The sequence below is a fragment of the Stigmatopora argus genome, chromosome 8 (assembly GCF_051989625.1).
Source record: "Stigmatopora argus isolate UIUO_Sarg chromosome 8, RoL_Sarg_1.0, whole genome shotgun sequence".
In the NCBI taxonomy this organism is placed as follows: domain Eukaryota; kingdom Metazoa; phylum Chordata; class Actinopteri; order Syngnathiformes; family Syngnathidae; genus Stigmatopora; species Stigmatopora argus.
In genome coordinates, this window is record NC_135394.1 from 414,479 (window position 1) to 427,500 (window position 13,022).

The following is a 13,022-nucleotide window of genomic DNA, read 5'->3' on the forward strand; positions in this document are numbered from 1 at the left end:
CTCCTTTAACGAAGGGTTCTCCAAAGAGGACCCCTCACCCTCCACACCCGATCCAAATATCCAAATACACGATCCACATGCAAGACTATGGACCGTTCGGATTTCCAAAGGGGATTTGTTCAGCAACTATGTTGGTCATGGCCATACTACCCTGAAAACGCCCGATCTCGTCTGATCTCGGAAGCTAAGCAGGGTTGGGCCTGGTTAGTACCTGGATGGGAGACCGCTTGGGAATACCAGGTGCTGTAAGCATCTTGTCAAAACCATTTTCGACATTTCATGGATATTCATCTCCTTTTGACCTCCTAAATCATGAAAGACTTCCCTCCTCTGCACATCTCACAACATTTTATTGAAGCTCTCCTTCTGATAATCTTCATTCCCGTAGTTGTAGAAGTAATAAAGCAAAAGAAGAGCAAGCGGCAACAAAGTCGACTCCTTTAACGAAGGGTTCTCCAAAGAGGACCACTCACCCTCCACACCGGATCCAAATATCCAAATACACGATCCACATGCAAGACTATGGACCGTTCGGATTTCCAAAGGGGATTTGTTCAGCGACAATGTTGCTCACGGCCATACTACCCTGAAAACGCCCGATCTCGTCTGATCTCGGAAGCTAAGCAGGGTTGGGCCTGGTTAGTACCTGGATGGGAGACCGCTTGTGAATACCAGGTGCTGTAAGCATCTAGTCAAAACCATTTTCGACATTTCATGGATGTTCATCTCCTTTTGACCTCCTAAATCATGAAAGACTTCCCTCCTCTGCACATCTCACAACATTTTATTGAAGCTCTCCTTCTGATAATCTTCATTCCCGTAGTTGTAGAAGTAATAAAGCATAGGAAGAGCAAGCGGCAACAAAGTCGACTCCTTTAACGAAGGGTTCTCCAAAGAGGACCACTCACCCTCCACACCAGATCCAAATATCCAAATACACGATCCACATGCAAGATTATGGACCGTTCGGATTTCCAAAGGGGATTTGTTCAGCGACAATGTTGCTCACGGCCATACTACCCTGAAAACGCCCGATCTCGTCTGATCTCAGAAGCTAAGCAGGGTTGGGCCTGGTTAGTACCTGGATGGGAGACCACTTGGGAATACCAGGTGCTGTAAGCATCTTGTCAAAACCATTTTCGACATTTCATGGATGTTCATCTCCTTTTGACCTCCTAAATCATGAAAGACTTCCCTCCTCTGCACATCTCACAACATTTTATTGAAGCTCTCCTTCTGATAATCTTCATTCCCGTAGTTGTAGAAGTAATAAAGCAAAAGAAGAGCAAGCGACAACAAAGTCGACTCCTTTAACGAAGGGTTCTCCAAAGAGGACCACTCACCCTCCACACCGGATCCAAATATCCAAATACACGATCCACATGCAAGACTATGGACCGTTCGGATTTCCAAAGGGGATTTGTTCAGCGACAATGTTGCTCACGGCCATACTACCCTGAAAACGCCCGATGTCGTCTGATCTCGGAAGCTAAGCAGGGTTGGGCCTGGTTAGTACCTGGATGGGAGACCGCTTGGGAATACCAGGTGCTGTAAGCATCTTGTCAAAACCATTTTCGACATTTCATGGATGTTCATCTCCTTTTGACCTCCTAAATCATGAAAGACTTCCCTCCTCTGCACATCTCACAACATTTTATTGAAGCTCTCCTTCTGATAATCTTCATTCCCGTAGTTGTAGAAGTAATAAAGCAAAAGAAGAGCAAGCGTCAACAAAGTCGACTCCTTTAACGAAGGGTTCTCCAAAGAGGACCACTCACCCTCCACACCCGATCCATATATCCAAATACACGATCCACATGCAAGACTATGGACCGTTCGGATTTCCAAAGGGGATTTGTTCAGCGACAATGTTGCTCACGGCCATACTACCGTGAAAACGCCCGATCTCGTCTGAACTCGGAAGCTAAGCAGGGTTCGGCCTGGTTAGTACCTGGATGGGAGACCGCTTGGGAATACCAGGTGCTGTAAGCATCTTGTCAAAACCATTTTCGACATTTCATGGATGTTCATGTCCTTTTGACCTCCTAAATCATGAAAGACTTCCCTCCTCTGCACATCTCACAACATTTTATTGAAGCTCTCCTTCTGATAATCTTCATTCCCGTAGTTGTAGAAGTAATAAAGCAAAAGAAGAGCAAGCGGCAACAAAGTTGACTCCTTTAACGAAGGGTTCTCCAAAGAGGACCCCTCACCCTCCACACCGGATCCAAATATCCAAATACACGATCCACATGCAAGACTATGGACCGTTCGGATTTCCAAAGGGGATTTGTTCAGCAACAATGTTGGTCACGGCCATACTACCCTGAAAACGCCCGATCTCGTCTGATCTCGGAAGCCAAGCAGGGTTCGGCCTGGTTAGTACCTGGATGGGAGACCGCTTGGGAATACCAGGTGCTGTAAGCATCTTGTCAAAACCATTTTCGACATTTCATGGATGTTCATATCCTTTTGACCTCCTAAATCATGAAAGACTTCCCTCCTCTGCACATCTCACAACATTTTATTGAAGCTCTCCTTCTGATAATCTTCATTCCCGTAGTTGTAGAAGTAATAAAGCAAAAGAAGAGCAAGCGGCAACAAAGTTGACTCCTTTAACCAAAGAGGACCACTCACCCTCCACACCGGATCCAAATATCCAAATACACGATCCACATGCAAGACTATGGACCGTTCGCATTTCCAAAGGGGATTTGTTCAGCGACAATGTTGCTCACGGCCATACTACCCTGAAAACGCCTGATCTCCTCTGATCTCGGAAGCTAAGCAGGGTTGAGCCTGGTTAGTACCTGGGTGGGAGACTGCTTGGGAATACCAGGTGCTGTAAGCATCTTGTCAAAACCATTTTCGACATTTCATGGATGTTCATCTCCTTTTGACCTCCTAAATCATGAAAGACTTCCCTCCTCTGCACATCTCACAACATTTTATTGAAGCTCTCCTTCTGATAATCTTCATTCCCGTAGTTGTAGAAGTAATAAAGCAAAAGAAGAGCAAGCGTCAACAAAGTCGACTCCTTTAACGAAGGGTTCTCCAAAGAGGACCCCTCACCCTCCACACCCGATCCATATATCCAAATACACGATCCACATGCAAGACTATGGACCGTTCGGATTTCCAAAGGGGATTTGTTCAGCAACAATGTTGCTCACGGCCATACTACCCTGAAAACGCCCGATCTCGTCTGATCTCGGAAGCTAAGCAGGGTTCGGCCTGGTTAGTACCTGGATGGGAGACCGCTTGGGAATACCAGGTGCTGTAAGCATCTTGTCAAAACCATTTTCGACATTTCATGGATGTTCATCTCCTTTTGACCTCCTAAATCATGAAAGACTTCCCTCCTCTGCACATCTCACAACATTTTATTGAAGCTCTCCTTCTGATAATCTTCATTCCCGTAGTTGTAGAAGTAATAAAGCAAAAGAAGAGCAAGTGGCAACAAAGTCGACTCCTTTAACGAAGGGTTCTCCAAAGAGGACCCCTCACCCTCCACACCCGATCCAAATATCCAAATACACGATCCACATGCAAGACTATGGAACGTTCGGATTTCCAAAGGGGATTTGTTCAGCGACAATGTTGCTCACGGCCATACTACCCTGAAAACGCCTGATCTCGTCTGATCTCGGAAGCTAAGCAGGGTTGGGCCTGGTTAGTACCTGGATGGGAGACCGCTTGGGAATACCAGGTGCTGTAAGCATCTTGTCAAAACCATTTTCGACATTTCATGGATGTTCATCTCCTTTTGACCTCCTAAATCATGAAAGACTTCCCTCCTCTGCACATCTCACAACATTTTATTGAAGCTCTCCTTCTGATAATCTTCATTCCCGTAGTTGTAGAAGTAATAAAGCAAAAGAAGAGCAAGCGTCAACAAAGTCGACTCCTTTAACGAAGGGTTCTCCAAAGAGGACCACTCACCCTCCACACCCGATCCATATATCCAAATACACGATCCACATGCAAGACTATGGACCGTTCGGATTTCCAAAGGGGATTTGTTCAGCGACAATGTTGCTCACGGCCATACTACCGTGAAAACGCCCGATCTCGTCTGAACTCGGAAGCTAAGCAGGGTTTGGCCTGGTTAGTACCTGGATGGGAGACCGCTTGGGAATACCAGGTGCTGTAAGCATCTTGTCAAAACCATTTTCGACATTTCATGGATGTTCATGTCCTTTTGACCTCCTAAATCATGAAAGACTTCCCTCCTCTGCACATCTCACAACATTTTATTGAAGCTCTCCTTCTGATAATCTTCATTCCCGTAGTTGTAGAAGTAATAAAGCAAAAGAAGAGCAAGCGGCAACAAAGTTGACTCCTTTAACGAAGGGTTCTCCAAAGAGGACCCCTCACCCTCCACACCGGATCCAAATATCCAAATACACGATCCACATGCAAGACTATGGACCGTTCGGATTTCCAGAGGGGATTTGTTCAGCAACAATGTTGGTCACGGCCATACTACCCTGAAAACGCCCGATCTCGTCTGATCTCGGAAGCCAAGCAGGGTTCGGCCTGGTTAGTACCTGGATGGGAGACCGCTTGGGAATACCAGGTGCTGTAAGCATCTTGTCAAAACCATTTTCGACATTTCATGGATGTTCATATCCTTTTGACCTCCTAAATCATGAAAGACTTCCCTCCTCTGCACATCTCACAACATTTTATTGAAGCTCTCCTTCTGATAATCTTCATTCCCGTAGTTGTAGAAGTAATAAAGCAAAAGAAGAGCAAGCGGCAACAAAGTTGACTCCTTTAACCAAAGAGGACCACTCACCCTCCACACCGGATCCAAATATCCAAATACACGATCCACATGCAAGACTATGGACCGTTCGCATTTCCAAAGGGGATTTGTTCAGCGACAATGTTGCTCACGGCCATACTACCCTGAAAACGCCTGATCTCCTCTGATCTCGGAAGCTAAGCAGGGTTGAGCCTGGTTAGTACCTGGGTGGGAGACTGCTTGGGAATACCAGGTGCTGTAAGCATCTTGTCAAAACCATTTTCGACATTTCATGGATGTTCATCTCCTTTTGACCTCCTAAATCATGAAAGACTTCCCTCCTCTGCACATCTCACAACATTTTATTGAAGCTCTCCTTCTGATAATCTTCATTCCCGTAGTTGTAGAAGTAATAAAGCAAAAGAAGAGCAAGCGTCAACAAAGTCGACTCCTTTAACGAAGGGTTCTCCAAAGAGGACCCCTCACCCTCCACACCCGATCCATATATCCAAATACACGATCCACATGCAAGACTATGGACCGTTCGGATTTCCAAAGGGGATTTGTTCAGCAACAATGTTGCTCACGGCCATACTACCCTGAAAACGCCCGATCTCGTCTGATCTCGGAAGCTAAGCAGGGTTCGGCCTGGTTAGTACCTGGATGGGAGACCGCTTGGGAATACCAGGTGCTGTAAGCATCTTGTCAAAACCATTTTCGACATTTCATGGATGTTCATCTCCTTTTGACCTCCTAAATCATGAAAGACTTCCCTCCTCTGCACATCTCACAACATTTTATTGAAGCTCTCCTTCTGATAATCTTCATTCCCGTAGTTGTAGAAGTAATAAAGCAAAAGAAGAGCAAGTGGCAACAAAGTCGACTCCTTTAACGAAGGGTTCTCCAAAGAGGACCCCTCACCCTCCACACCCGATCCAAATATCCAAATACACGATCCACATGCAAGACTATGGACCGTTCGGATTTCCAAAGGGGATTTGTTCAGCGACAATGTTGCTCACGGCCATACTACCCTGAAAACGCCTGATCTCGTCTGATCTCGGAAGCTAAGCAGGGTTGGGCCTGGTTAGTACCTGGATGGGAGACCGCTTGGGAATACCAGGTGCTGTAAGCATCTTGTCAAAACCATTTTCGACATTTCATGGATGTTCATCTCCTTTTGACCTCCTAAATCATGAAAGACTTCCCTCCTCTGCACATCTCACAACATTTTATTGAAGCTCTCCTTCTGATAATCTTCATTCCCGTAGTTGTAGACGTAATAAAGCAAAAGAAGAGCAAGCGGCAACAAAGTCGACTCCTTTAATGAAGGGTTCTCCAAAGAGGACCCCTCACCCTCCACACCCGATCCAAATATCCAAATACACGATCCACATGCAAGACTATGGACCGTTCGGATTTCCAAAGGGGATTTGTTCAGCAACAATGTTGCTCACGGCCATACTACCCTGAAAACGCCCGATCTCGTCTGATCTCGGAAGCTAAGCAGGGTTCGGCCTGGTTAGTACCTGGATGGGACACCGCTTGGGAATACCAGGTGCTGTAAGCATCTTGTCAAAACCATTTTCGACATTTCATGGATGTTCATCTCCTTTTGACCTCCTAAATCATGAAATACTTCCCTCCTCTGCACATCTCACAACATTTTATTGAAGCTCTCCTTCTGATAATCTTCATTCCCGTAGTTGTAGAAGTAATAAAGCAAAAGAAGAGCAAGCGGCAACAAAGTCGACTCCTTTAACGAAGGGTTCTCCAAAGAGGACCACTCACCCTCCACACCGGATCCAAATATCCAAATACACGATCCACATGCAAGACTATGGACCGTTCGGATTTCCAAAGGGGATTTGTTCAGCGACAATGTGGCTCACGGCCATACTACCCTGAAAACGCCCGATCTCGTCTGATCTCGGAAGCTAAGCAGGGTTGGGCCTGGTTAGTACCTGGATGGGAGACCGCTTGGGAATACCAGGTGCTGTAAGCATCTTGTCAAAACCATTTTCGACATTTCATGGATGTTCATCTCCTTTTGACCTCCTAAATCATGAAAGACTTCCCTCCTCTGCACACCTCACAACATTTTATTGAAGCTCTCCTTCTGATAATCTTCATTCCCGTAGTGGTAGAAGTATAAAGCAAAAGAAGAGCAAGCGGCAACAAAGTCAACTCCTTTAATGAAGGGTTCTCCAAAGAGGACCCCTCACCCTCCACACCCGATCCAAATATCCAAATACACGATCCACATGCAAGACTATGGACCGTTCGGATTTCCAAAGGGGATTTGTTCAGCAACAATGTTGCTCACGGCCATACTACCCTGAAAACGCCCGATCTCGTCTGATCTCGGAAGCTAAGCAGGGTTCGGCCTGGTTAGTACCTGGATGGGACACCGCTTGGGAATACCAGGTGCTGTAAGCATCTTGTCAAAACCATTTTCGACATTTCATGGATGTTCATCTCCTTTTGACCTCCTAAATCATGAAATACTTCCCTCCTCTGCACATCTCACAACATTTTATTGAAGCTCTCCTTCTGATAATCTTCATTCCCGTAGTTGTAGAAGTAATAAAGCAAAAGAAGAGCAAGCGGCAACAAAGTCGACTCCTTTAACGAAGGGTTCTCCAAAGAGGACCACTCACCCTCCACACCGGATCCAAATATCCAAATACACGATCCACATGCAAGACTATGGACCGTTCGGATTTCCAAAGGGGATTTGTTCAGCGACAATGTGGCTCACGGCCATACTACCCTGAAAACGCCCGATCTCGTCTGATCTCGGAAGCTAAGCAGGGTTGGGCCTGGTTAGTACCTGGATGGGAGACCGCTTGGGAATACCAGGTGCTGTAAGCATCTTGTCAAAACCATTTTCGACATTTCATGGATGTTCATCTCCTTTTGACCTCCTAAATCATGAAAGACTTCCCTCCTCTGCACACCTCACAACATTTTATTGAAGCTCTCCTTCTGATAATCTTCATTCCCGTAGTGGTAGAAGTATAAAGCAAAAGAAGAGCAAGCGGCAACAAAGTCAACTCCTTTAACGAAGGGTTCTCCAAAGAGGACCACTCACCCTCCACACCGGATCCAAATATCCAAATACACGATCCACATGCAAGACTATGGACCGTTCGGATTTCCAAAGGGGATTTGTTCAGCGACAATGTTGCTCACGGCCAAACTACCCTGAAAACGCCTGATCTCGTCTGATCTCGGAAGCTAAGCAGGGTTGGGCCTGGTTAGTACCTGGATGGGAGACCGCTTGCGAATACCAGGTGCTGTAAGCATCTTGTCAAAACCATTTTCGACATTTCATGGATGTTCATCTCCTTTTGACCTCCTAAATCATGAAAGACTTCCCTCCTCTGCACATCTCACAACATTTTATTGAAGCTCTCCTTCTGATAATCTTCATTCCCGTAGTTGTAGAAGTAATAAAGCAAAAGAAGAGCAAGCGGCAACAAAGTCGACTCCTTTAACGAAGGGTTCTCCAAAGAGGACCCCTCACCCTCCACACCCGATCCAAATATCCAAATACACGATCCACATGCAAGACTATGGAACGTTCGGATTTCGTAAGGGGATTTGTTCAGCAACATTGTTGCTCACGGCCATACTACCCTGAAAACGCCCGATCTCGTCTGATCTCGGAAGCTAAGCAGGGTTCGGCCTGGTTAGTACCTGGATGGGAGACCGCTTGGGAATACCAGGTGCTGTAAGCATCTTGTCAAAACCATTTTCGACATTTCATGGTTGTTCATCTCCTTTTGACCTCCTAAATCATGAAAGACTTCCCTCCTCTGCACATCTCACAACATTTTATTGAAGCTCTCCTTCTGATAATCTTCATTCCCGTAGTTGTAGAAGTAATAAAGCAAAAGAAGAGCAAGCGGCAACAAAGTTGACTCCTTTAACCAAAGAGGACCACTCACCCTCCACACCGGATCCAAATATCCAAATACACGATCCACATGCAAGACTATGGACCATTCGCATTTCCAAAGGGGATTTGTTCAGCGACAATGTTGCTCACGGCCATACTACCCTGAAAACGCCTGATCTCGGAAGCTAAGCAGGGTTGGGCCTGGTTAGTACCTGGATGGGAGACTGCTTGGGAATACCAGGTGCTGTAAGCATCTTGTCAAAACCATTTTCGACATTTCATGGATGTTCATCTCCTTTTGACCTCCTAAATCATGAAAGACTTCCCTCCTCTGCACATCTCACAACATTTTATTGAAGCTCTCCTTCTGATAATCTTCATTCCCGTAGTTGTAGAAGTAATAAAGCAAAAGAAGAGCAAGCGTCAACAAAGTCGACTCCTTTAACGAAGGGTTCTCCAAAGAGGACCCCTCACCCTCCACACCCGATCCATATATCCAAATACACGATCCACATGCAAGACTATGGACCGTTCGGATTTCCAAAGGGGATTTGTTCAGCAACAATGTTGCTCACGGCCATACTACCCTGAAAACGCCCGATCTCGTCTGATCTCGGAAGCTAAGCAGGGTTCGGCCTGGTTAGTACCTGGATGGGAGACCGCTTGGGAATACCAGGTGCTGTAAGCATCTTGTCAAAACCATTTTCGACATTTCATGGATGTTCATCTCCTTTTGACCTCCTAAATCATGAAAGACTTCCCTCCTCTGCACATCTCACAACATTTTATTGAAGCTCTCCTTCTGATAATCTTCATTCCCGTAGTTGTAGAAGTAATAAAGCAAAAGAAGAGCAAGCGGCAACAAAGTTGACTCCTTTAACCAAAGAGGACCACTCACCCTCCACACCGGATCCAAATATCCAAATACACGATCCACATGCAAGACTATGGACCGTTCGCATTTCCAAAGGGGATTTGTTCAGCGACAATGTTGCTCACGGCCATACTACCCTGAAAACGCCTGATCTCCTCTGATCTCGGAAGCTAAGCAGGGTTGGGCCTGGTTAGTACCTGGATGGGAGACTGCTTGGGAATACCAGGTGCTGTAAGCATCTTGTCAAAACCATTTTCGACATTTCATGGATGTTCATCTCCTTTTGACCTCCTAAATCATGAAAGACTTCCCTCCTCTGCACATCTCACAACATTTTATTGAAGCTCTCCTTCTGATAATCTTCATTCCCGTAGTTGTAGAAGTAATAAAGCAAAAGAAGAGCAAGCGTCAACAAAGTCGACTCCTTTAACGAAGGGTTCTCCAAAGAGGACCACTCACCCTCCACACCGGATCCAAATATCCAAATACACGATCCACATGCAAGACTATGGACCGTTCGGATTTCCAAAGGGGATTTGTTCAGCGACAATGTGGCTCACGGCCATACTACCCTGAAAACGCCCGATCTCGTCTGATCTCGGAAGCTAAGCAGGGTTGGGCCTGGTTAGTACCTGGATGGGAGACCGCTTGGGAATACCAGGTGCTGTAAGCATCTTGTCAAAACCATTTTCGACATTTCATGGATGTTCATCTCCTTTTGACCTCCTAAATCATGAAAGACTTCCCTCCTCTGCACACCTCACAACATTTTATTGAAGCTCTCCTTCTGATAATCTTCATTCCCGTAGTGGTAGAAGTATAAAGCAAAAGAAGAGCAAGCGGCAACAAAGTCAACTCCTTTAACGAAGGGTTCTCCAAAGAGGACCACTCACCCTCCACACCGGATCCAAATATCCAAATACACGATCCACATGCAAGACTATGGACCGTTCGGATTTCCAAAGGGGATTTGTTCAGCGACAATGTTGCTCACGGCCAAACTACCCTGAAAACGCCTGATCTCGTCTGATCTCGGAAGCTAAGCAGGGTTGGGCCTGGTTAGTACCTGGATGGGAGACCGCTTGCGAATACCAGGTGCTGTAAGCATCTTGTCAAAACCATTTTCGACATTTCATGGATGTTCATCTCCTTTTGACCTCCTAAATCATGAAAGACTTCCCTCCTCTGCACATCTCACAACATTTTATTGAAGCTCTCCTTCTGATAATCTTCATTCCCGTAGTTGTAGAAGTAATAAAGCAAAAGAAGAGCAAGCGGCAACAAAGTCGACTCCTTTAACGAAGGGTTCTCCAAAGAGGACCCCTCACCCTCCACACCCGATCCAAATATCCAAATACACGATCCACATGCAAGACTATGGAACGTTCGGATTTCGTAAGGGGATTTGTTCAGCAACAATGTTGCTCACGGCCATACTACCCTGAAAACGCCCGATCTCGTCTGATCTCGGAAGCTAAGCAGGGTTCGGCCTGGTTAGTACCTGGATGGGAGACCGCTTGGGAATACCAGGTGCTGTAAGCATCTTGTCAAAACCATTTTCGACATTTCATGGTTGTTCATCTCCTTTTGACCTCCTAAATCATGAAAGACTTCCCTCCTCTGCACATCTCACAACATTTTATTGAAGCTCTCCTTCTGATAATCTTCATTCCCGTAGTTGTAGAAGTAATAAAGCAAAAGAAGAGCAAGCGGCAACAAAGTTGACTCCTTTAACCAAAGAGGACCACTCACCCTCCACACCGGATCCAAATATCCAAATACACGATCCACATGCAAGACTATGGACCGTTCGCATTTCCAAAGGGGATTTGTTCAGCGACAATGTTGCTCACGGCCATACTACCCTGAAAACGCCTGATCTCGGAAGCTAAGCAGGGTTGGGCCTGGTTAGTACCTGGATGGGAGACTGCTTGGGAATACCAGGTGCTGTAAGCATCTTGTCAAAACCATTTTCGACATTTCATGGATGTTCATCTCCTTTTGACCTCCTAAATCATGAAAGACTTCCCTCCTCTGCACATCTCACAACATTTTATTGAAGCTCTCCTTCTGATAATCTTCATTCCCGTAGTTGTAGAAGTAATAAAGCAAAAGAAGAGCAAGCGTCAACAAAGTCGACTCCTTTAACGAAGGGTTCTCCAAAGAGGACCCCTCACCCTCCACACCCGATCCATATATCCAAATACACGATCCACATGCAAGACTATGGACCGTTCGGATTTCCAAAGGGGATTTGTTCAGCAACAATGTTGCTCACGGCCATACTACCCTGAAAACGCCCGATCTCGTCTGATCTCGGAAGCTAAGCAGGGTTCGGCCTGGTTAGTACCTGGATGGGAGACCGCTTGGGAATACCAGGTGCTGTAAGCATCTTGTCAAAACCATTTTCGACATTTCATGGATGTTCATCTCCTTTTGACCTCCTAAATCATGAAAGACTTCCCTCCTCTGCACATCTCACAACATTTTATTGAAGCTCTCCTTCTGATAATCTTCATTCCCGTAGTTGTAGAAGTAATAAAGCAAAAGAAGAGCAAGCGGCAACAAAGTTGACTCCTTTAACCAAAGAGGACCACTCACCCTCCACACCGGATCCAAATATCCAAATACACGATCCACATGCAAGACTATGGACCGTTCGCATTTCCAAAGGGGATTTGTTCAGCGACAATGTTGCTCACGGCCATACTACCCTGAAAACGCCTGATCTCCTCTGATCTCGGAAGCTAAGCAGGGTTGGGCCTGGTTAGTACCTGGATGGGAGACTGCTTGGGAATACCAGGTGCTGTAAGCATCTTGTCAAAACCATTTTCGACATTTCATGGATGTTCATCTCCTTTTGACCTCCTAAATCATGAAAGACTTCCCTCCTCTGCACATCTCACAACATTTTATTGAAGCTCTCCTTCTGATAATCTTCATTCCCGTAGTTGTAGAAGTAATAAAGCAAAAGAAGAGCAAGCGTCAACAAAGTCGACTCCTTTAACGAAGGGTTCTCCAAAGAGGACCCCTCACCCTCCACACCCGATCCATATATCCAAATACACGATCCACATGCAAGACTATGGACCGTTCGGATTTCCAAAGGGGATTTGTTCAGCAACAATTTTGCTCACGGCCATACTACCCTGAAAACGCCCGATCTCGTCTGATCTCGGAAGCTAAGCAGGGTTCGGCCTGGTTAGTACCTGGATGGGAGACCGCTTGGGAATACCAGGTGCTGTAAGCATCTTGTCAAAACCATTTTCGACATTTCATGGATGTTCATCTCCTTTTGACCTCCTAAATCATGAAAGACTTCCCTCCTCTGCACATCTCACAACATTTTATTGAAGCTCTCCTTCTGATAATCTTCATTCCCGTAGTTGTAGAAGTAATAAAGCAAAAGAAGAGCAAGTGGCAACAAAGTCGACTCCTTTAACGAAGGGTTCTCCAAAGAGGACCCCTCACCCTCCACACCCGATCCAAATATC

General features: G+C 45.9%; 28 non-coding genes and 2 pseudogenes across 28 annotated transcripts; all 30 read left to right on the forward strand.

Moving 5' to 3' along the window:
- The first annotated feature begins 133 nt into the window (after positions 1–133).
- On the forward strand, positions 134–252 carry LOC144079748 (5S ribosomal RNA). Its single transcript, XR_013301803.1, has one exon. It is a non-coding gene; the product is annotated as a 5S ribosomal RNA (ribosomal RNA).
- A 316-nt stretch (positions 253–568) lies between these two features.
- Positions 569–687, forward strand: LOC144079510 (5S ribosomal RNA). Its single transcript, XR_013301571.1, has one exon. It is a non-coding gene; the product is annotated as a 5S ribosomal RNA (ribosomal RNA).
- A 316-nt stretch (positions 688–1,003) lies between these two features.
- On the forward strand, positions 1,004–1,122 carry LOC144079626 (5S ribosomal RNA). Its single transcript, XR_013301683.1, has one exon. It is a non-coding gene; the product is annotated as a 5S ribosomal RNA (ribosomal RNA).
- A 316-nt stretch (positions 1,123–1,438) lies between these two features.
- Positions 1,439–1,557, forward strand: LOC144080084 (5S ribosomal RNA). Its single transcript, XR_013302124.1, has one exon. It is a non-coding gene; the product is annotated as a 5S ribosomal RNA (ribosomal RNA).
- Positions 1,558–1,873: 316 nt separating this feature from the next.
- On the forward strand, positions 1,874–1,992 carry LOC144079908 (5S ribosomal RNA). Its single transcript, XR_013301956.1, has one exon. It is a non-coding gene; the product is annotated as a 5S ribosomal RNA (ribosomal RNA).
- A 316-nt stretch (positions 1,993–2,308) lies between these two features.
- Positions 2,309–2,427, forward strand: LOC144080322 (5S ribosomal RNA). The gene has a single exon (XR_013302357.1). It is a non-coding gene; the product is annotated as a 5S ribosomal RNA (ribosomal RNA).
- A 305-nt stretch (positions 2,428–2,732) lies between these two features.
- On the forward strand, positions 2,733–2,851 carry LOC144080614 (5S ribosomal RNA). The gene has a single exon (XR_013302635.1). It is a non-coding gene; the product is annotated as a 5S ribosomal RNA (ribosomal RNA).
- Positions 2,852–3,167: 316 nt separating this feature from the next.
- LOC144081188 (5S ribosomal RNA) lies at positions 3,168–3,286 on the forward strand. Its single transcript, XR_013303020.1, has one exon. It is a non-coding gene; the product is annotated as a 5S ribosomal RNA (ribosomal RNA).
- Positions 3,287–3,602: 316 nt separating this feature from the next.
- LOC144081044 (5S ribosomal RNA) lies at positions 3,603–3,721 on the forward strand. Its single transcript, XR_013302880.1, has one exon. It is a non-coding gene; the product is annotated as a 5S ribosomal RNA (ribosomal RNA).
- Positions 3,722–4,037: 316 nt separating this feature from the next.
- Positions 4,038–4,156, forward strand: LOC144079753 (5S ribosomal RNA). Its single transcript, XR_013301808.1, has one exon. It is a non-coding gene; the product is annotated as a 5S ribosomal RNA (ribosomal RNA).
- A 316-nt stretch (positions 4,157–4,472) lies between these two features.
- Positions 4,473–4,591, forward strand: LOC144080323 (5S ribosomal RNA). The gene has a single exon (XR_013302358.1). It is a non-coding gene; the product is annotated as a 5S ribosomal RNA (ribosomal RNA).
- Positions 4,592–4,896: 305 nt separating this feature from the next.
- On the forward strand, positions 4,897–5,015 carry LOC144080615 (5S ribosomal RNA). Its single transcript, XR_013302636.1, has one exon. It is a non-coding gene; the product is annotated as a 5S ribosomal RNA (ribosomal RNA).
- Positions 5,016–5,331: 316 nt separating this feature from the next.
- LOC144081189 (5S ribosomal RNA) lies at positions 5,332–5,450 on the forward strand. The gene has a single exon (XR_013303021.1). It is a non-coding gene; the product is annotated as a 5S ribosomal RNA (ribosomal RNA).
- Positions 5,451–5,766: 316 nt separating this feature from the next.
- Positions 5,767–5,885, forward strand: LOC144081045 (5S ribosomal RNA). Its single transcript, XR_013302881.1, has one exon. It is a non-coding gene; the product is annotated as a 5S ribosomal RNA (ribosomal RNA).
- Positions 5,886–6,201: 316 nt separating this feature from the next.
- LOC144079874 (5S ribosomal RNA) lies at positions 6,202–6,320 on the forward strand. Its single transcript, XR_013301923.1, has one exon. It is a non-coding gene; the product is annotated as a 5S ribosomal RNA (ribosomal RNA).
- A 316-nt stretch (positions 6,321–6,636) lies between these two features.
- LOC144080200 (5S ribosomal RNA) lies at positions 6,637–6,755 on the forward strand. The gene has a single exon (XR_013302239.1). It is a non-coding gene; the product is annotated as a 5S ribosomal RNA (ribosomal RNA).
- Positions 6,756–7,070: 315 nt separating this feature from the next.
- LOC144079875 (5S ribosomal RNA) lies at positions 7,071–7,189 on the forward strand. The gene has a single exon (XR_013301924.1). It is a non-coding gene; the product is annotated as a 5S ribosomal RNA (ribosomal RNA).
- Positions 7,190–7,505: 316 nt separating this feature from the next.
- Positions 7,506–7,624, forward strand: LOC144080212 (5S ribosomal RNA). The gene has a single exon (XR_013302250.1). It is a non-coding gene; the product is annotated as a 5S ribosomal RNA (ribosomal RNA).
- Positions 7,625–7,939: 315 nt separating this feature from the next.
- LOC144080343 (5S ribosomal RNA) lies at positions 7,940–8,058 on the forward strand. The gene has a single exon (XR_013302377.1). It is a non-coding gene; the product is annotated as a 5S ribosomal RNA (ribosomal RNA).
- Positions 8,059–8,374: 316 nt separating this feature from the next.
- On the forward strand, positions 8,375–8,493 carry LOC144081190 (5S ribosomal RNA). Its single transcript, XR_013303022.1, has one exon. It is a non-coding gene; the product is annotated as a 5S ribosomal RNA (ribosomal RNA).
- A 305-nt stretch (positions 8,494–8,798) lies between these two features.
- Positions 8,799–8,907, forward strand: LOC144080781 (5S ribosomal RNA; annotated as a pseudogene).
- A 316-nt stretch (positions 8,908–9,223) lies between these two features.
- Positions 9,224–9,342, forward strand: LOC144081192 (5S ribosomal RNA). The gene has a single exon (XR_013303023.1). It is a non-coding gene; the product is annotated as a 5S ribosomal RNA (ribosomal RNA).
- Positions 9,343–9,647: 305 nt separating this feature from the next.
- Positions 9,648–9,766, forward strand: LOC144080162 (5S ribosomal RNA). Its single transcript, XR_013302202.1, has one exon. It is a non-coding gene; the product is annotated as a 5S ribosomal RNA (ribosomal RNA).
- A 316-nt stretch (positions 9,767–10,082) lies between these two features.
- Positions 10,083–10,201, forward strand: LOC144080223 (5S ribosomal RNA). Its single transcript, XR_013302261.1, has one exon. It is a non-coding gene; the product is annotated as a 5S ribosomal RNA (ribosomal RNA).
- Positions 10,202–10,516: 315 nt separating this feature from the next.
- LOC144080345 (5S ribosomal RNA) lies at positions 10,517–10,635 on the forward strand. The gene has a single exon (XR_013302378.1). It is a non-coding gene; the product is annotated as a 5S ribosomal RNA (ribosomal RNA).
- A 316-nt stretch (positions 10,636–10,951) lies between these two features.
- Positions 10,952–11,070, forward strand: LOC144081193 (5S ribosomal RNA). Its single transcript, XR_013303024.1, has one exon. It is a non-coding gene; the product is annotated as a 5S ribosomal RNA (ribosomal RNA).
- A 305-nt stretch (positions 11,071–11,375) lies between these two features.
- On the forward strand, positions 11,376–11,484 carry LOC144080783 (5S ribosomal RNA; annotated as a pseudogene).
- A 316-nt stretch (positions 11,485–11,800) lies between these two features.
- Positions 11,801–11,919, forward strand: LOC144081194 (5S ribosomal RNA). Its single transcript, XR_013303025.1, has one exon. It is a non-coding gene; the product is annotated as a 5S ribosomal RNA (ribosomal RNA).
- Positions 11,920–12,224: 305 nt separating this feature from the next.
- Positions 12,225–12,343, forward strand: LOC144080163 (5S ribosomal RNA). The gene has a single exon (XR_013302203.1). It is a non-coding gene; the product is annotated as a 5S ribosomal RNA (ribosomal RNA).
- Positions 12,344–12,659: 316 nt separating this feature from the next.
- Positions 12,660–12,778, forward strand: LOC144081195 (5S ribosomal RNA). The gene has a single exon (XR_013303026.1). It is a non-coding gene; the product is annotated as a 5S ribosomal RNA (ribosomal RNA).
- The last annotated feature ends 244 nt before the right edge of the window (positions 12,779–13,022 follow it).